Here is a 5132-nt window from a genome sequence, read left to right on the forward strand (position 1 = left end):
CTGGGTAGACATTTTTTTTTTTTTTTTAATTAGTGAACATGATTATTTTACAGTTATGATGGTAAATAAATTTTTTAAAATTAATATCAATGATAATGATATAAAAAAGAACAATAACAACTATCACATAATAAATGCCAAACACTTTTCACATATTGTCTTTTTGAATTCTCATAGCAACTTTGAAAAGTAATTATAGTTGTTTCTATTTAGCAGTTTAGAAAACTGAGACTGAGAAAGTAAGTAATGTATTCAAAATCACACTAAGATTGTGCCTTTTTTTGGGGGTGGGGTGGGGCACAGGAATATAAGTACCAGGTTCTTTCTATATTTCATTTATAGAAAAAAAGAATTTTTAATATATCATTTAAGTAGATAAGAAGGCCCTCAACAAAATGGATTGACACAGTGGCTGCAACAATGGGCTCACTTATAGCATGGATTATGAGGCTGGAACAGGACCTGCAGTGTTTTGTTCTGTTGTCCATAGGGTCACTATGAGTCAAAGCCGACTCAGTCACTATGAGTCAGAGCCGACTCAACGGCACCTAACAAAAACATAGTAGATTTATAATTATAAAATAAGTATATATACGGTTATTTATATAAAACCAAAAAATCCCCAAACTCACTGCCATGGAGTGGATTCTGACTCACAGCAACCCATATTGGGTTTCTGAGGCAGTTAATGTTTATAGAAGTAGATTGCTCCATCTTTCTTCCTCAGAGTGGCTGGTGGGTTTGAGCCACTAACCTTCTGGTTAGCAAATGCCTTAGGTACTACATCACCAGAGCCCCTTTAATTATATATATATGACAGTTATATATGTAACTCACCAGCCACTCCTCTGAAGGAAGGTTGGGCAATCTACTTCCTTAGGGATACTGCCTCGGAAACCCAAAGGAGGGGTCACTATGAGTTGGATCCCACTCGATGGCAGTGAGCTTGGTTTTTTGGTTTTGGTTCTCTTACCATATTATGAGTTCAGTGTGGGCACAAGATGGCTCCTACTTAATATTTATATTCCAAACTTTTGTGGGACTCGTTGATCTAGTAAATTCACCAGTAAATCTTATTTTCCCTTGAAAAGCTTTTTTAGCATTTTGTCTGGTGCTTGAGACTAGCTGAATGTGCAGGTTCTTTGACTTAAAGCAGATTAATTCCATTGTATGTAAAACATTTACTATTAAACATTTAATGTCTAAGACTGTGCAGAAATACATCAGATTAGAATTGGTGAGGCTTTTATACTAATACAAAAATAGGCATAAATTACTTTGAAATGGAAAAGAAATAGATTCATATTAAATGAGTTATAGCTTTGCAGTCAACTGTCTTGTTATATATTCAATGGTTAGGTACTTGGAAAATATCTTTATCTTAGCATAAGTTCCTCTGAAAACAGTGCTTGAGTAAAAAGCTTGAGGGTTTGAAAGTAGATGGTTTACTGGGACTATGATCCTAGTGACGGAGGAAGGAAGTGAATTAAGGAAGAAAGAAAAGCCTACACAATGAAGCCAATACAATAGCTACTGTGATGGGTGACTAGTTACTTAATCCTGTGGGGGAAAATATGTCTAAGAACCATCCACCTGAGGGAAGGAAGAAGAAATCTTTATTCTTCAGATCCTTTCCTCATTGGTCAAGGATGGCCCCACATGATTTTGACTTCCTTGTACGGTCAGTTTGTGGATATATGAATGAGACAAGGGGATTTCAGGGTGGTCAAAACCTGCACAAACTTGGTTGCTGGAGCAGTGGCTAGAATGGCAGATCAAGTTAAGGGGGTTTGAAGTCATGCTCAAAAAGTGTCAGGTATATTTGGGTAATTAAAAATGTTTTTATCAAGATTCACACTTAAGAAATAAAGAAAAAGAAGGACATACTGAGTATGTTAACACTTTTCTTTTTCATTATTACAGTTACATGAAGAACAAATCACCAGTTTATGGAGAAGAAATAGATATATAAAAATGATAATGATACAAAAAAGTTACTGACACTGTCCAGTTGATCCAGATGACTGCAGCATAAGTCTACTAGCTATGTTAGTTTCTATCTTCTCTATTAAAGTAATTTTTGCATCTGAAGTCTTTGTCATAATCAGCATTATTCTGGACTTAATACTTTTGTTAAACTTGGTAATATTATTGTCTCATTCTTGTTTCATAAGGATGAGTTATTCAGTTGATGTTGATGACATATTTACTTTTTTCATTGAAGTCAAACAATCTTTTTATTTATTTATTTTTAGTTTTGCAGTGTTCCTTCCCCTACTCTTCCACCCCTGGTAACCAACAAAGAAATTCTCCTTCCATACATCAATGTTTTCTTGACTTTTTACAATAATGAACTAATACAATATTTGTCCTTCTTTGAGTGACTTATTTCACTCAGCATAATGTCCTCCAAATTCCTCCATGTTATGCAGATTCTACATTACTCTTGTGTTGCATAGTATTCCATTGTGTGTATCTACCATAGTTTGGGTATCCATTCTTTGAAGTTAAAGCAATCTTTTTTTTTTTTTTTGCATCTTTATTCCTATAATATTAACTAATGTTTTCCATACTAATATTTTAACTTAAAAACTGAAATTTAAAATTAAACATTAAAATATAACACATGGGGAACATTAGGGTTCTACATCTGAAAAATGCAGAGTCATATGAAAACTGGGAAGGCTTTTGAAGGTGAGGAAATTACCTTGATTCATGCTATGAGTGTGTTTTCATTTAGTAACTCATTAGCCTTTTTGAACAGCATTGTTTTCTAATACATTCTCTAGTGACTGAAATAATTTGCACAGAGCCTTGACCATTGGATATGAAATCTCTGTAATATAATTTTGGGTAGAAATCCTAACTTACCATAGTAAGGCCTTGTTCAAATCTGGCCCCTGGGAGGCTGGATGAAACCTACCATAAAACTGTTAGACTTGAAGAAGTCATCATAGAGGACAAGAGAAAATAAAAGCCAAGCAAAGAGAAAATAGTGAAACAAAACCCACAACAACCTCATATGTGAATGATGATAATATCTGAGATAATAATAATAAAACAGATCACATCAGGGACTCAAATCACAAAGCATACTGAGAATCAAGAAGAATCAATACAAATGTAAACATTTCTACACACAATAGTGAAATTGAAAGATGTCAAGGATAAAGAGACAGTATTAAAAGCTGTCAGAGGGAAAAGAAAAATTCCCTGCTGCTTAGATAAACAGATTTTATAGGGGATGAATGGATTTTAGAAGACAGTAGAACAATATTGTCCAAATGCTGAAGGAAATGCCCTCTTAGACTTTTCATTTTATACCCAGTAAAATTATCATTAAAGAAGGAGTAAAAATGAAGATATTTTTAGGCATATAAAGACTATTCTCACAAATCTTTACATACTTCTACACAGATAATGTGTATGTTCTATGTCTGCTTGCCAACCCTGTCCTTCCCCCATGAGGTATTTTCTTAAGTGTGATATGCTAATTGTTTTTTTTACAGCAACATGTAAAAAGAAATTGACATAGCACACTTTAAAAAAATATCTGAGAGGGGGGAGGGTATAGTTTGGAAACAAACAGAATACGTGTGCTATTTGTGTGAAAACATGGTACTAAGGGATAAATTTTGCTAAAGGGAAAGAATATAAGAATAATAACGAAATAGATACTTATAAACTTAAATTATTGGTCATAGATATGTTAACTAGCTTACACTTTATCTGAATTAAAATATAATTATAAAATTCAAAGCAAAAATATATAAGGAATGTGAAATCTTGCTAATGTTCTTGTAATACTTGTGAGAATGATAGAAATACTGAAGAACTTTAGATTTTAGTTACCCACACTATTGCAAATACCAACTATACCTTAAATCTGTGGGTCTTTACCTTGTGATCCAGATGAATGTGACCATATAATTTATTATCCAAATCAGGGAACTTTTGAGAATGAAAGATGGTATAGTGCATACCAAAGCTACAAAACAGAGATATGCTTTATCCCAGATGAATCAAACATATAGTCATCATATGAGCTATTATGAATCCAATAATTTCTCCTCCAATAAAATCATAAATCTTCTTGGGCCTCATGTACATAGTTACCCTCTTTTCCTCATACCTCAATTTTCCCATATTCCTCTTCAAATTCATATCTGTGATATCTGCATTTGCAGGAAGATTCACAGTTTAAGTATTTTTCCTAGGTCCTTATAATATCAAACCCTATTTTCACATTGATGGTTTTCTAGAAACATTATAATTTTAGGAAAAGTGGAATAAATGACTGAAGAAATTAAGTCCAGATGATCTATTCAAGCTCATATAGACAGTTAAAAAGAAAATAAGATAACAACAAGATTTTTCATTTCTTCTGACAGAATGGTTTTAAAACATTTTCTAGGCAACAGCCTTGTCTATACAGATGAAAATAAGCAGCTGTTCTATTGAATGTAAGTTTATAATAACTTTACAGCACCAGTACATCTCATCTTCTGATTATCCTAACCAGTTTCTCCTGGTTCAAACAAACAAAAACAAACAAAAAAGGGGTGAGTGTGTGTATGTAGAAGGAAAAAAGATTCAATTAGCCATTCATGATCCAGCAACTTTGGTCAGTTGGGAGCAGCAGCAAAAGGGGGAGGGTGTCCTTTTATAGCCTCTGTTCTCTCAGAAGTTGAATTATCCATGTACCATCTTACTGCACAAGACCAAGACTTTTTGAATCTTGGATCTGAGTCATATTGTATAAATTTGACTTGGAGTGAAATCTTAAGCTATTTTGACATGTTGTTGTTATTTGCTGTGGAGTTAGACCCAACTCATAGTGACCCCTCCTTGGGTTTTTGAGGCACTATCACTGAGGAAATAGATTGCCCCATCTTCCTTCTGAGGAGTGGCTGGTGGGTTTGAACCGTCAGCCTTCTGGTTAGCAGTCAAGTGCCTTAGGCAGTATGCTCGAAATAATTTCATTTCTGGTTGTGAGTGATTCCTCATTTTGAACATCAGATAAAATTCCAAGCACTTGGTTAACAATAGTGTGTACAATCATATACTTGTTGTTGTTGTTGTTATTCACCGTCGAGTCGGCCCCGACTCATAGCGACCCCTCCTTGGGTTTC

The sequence above is a fragment of the Orycteropus afer genome, unplaced genomic scaffold (genome assembly GCF_000298275.1).
Source record: "Orycteropus afer afer isolate SDZICR_OR568_19922 unplaced genomic scaffold, OryAfe1.0 scaffold00154, whole genome shotgun sequence".
In the NCBI taxonomy this organism is placed as follows: domain Eukaryota; kingdom Metazoa; phylum Chordata; class Mammalia; order Tubulidentata; family Orycteropodidae; genus Orycteropus; species Orycteropus afer.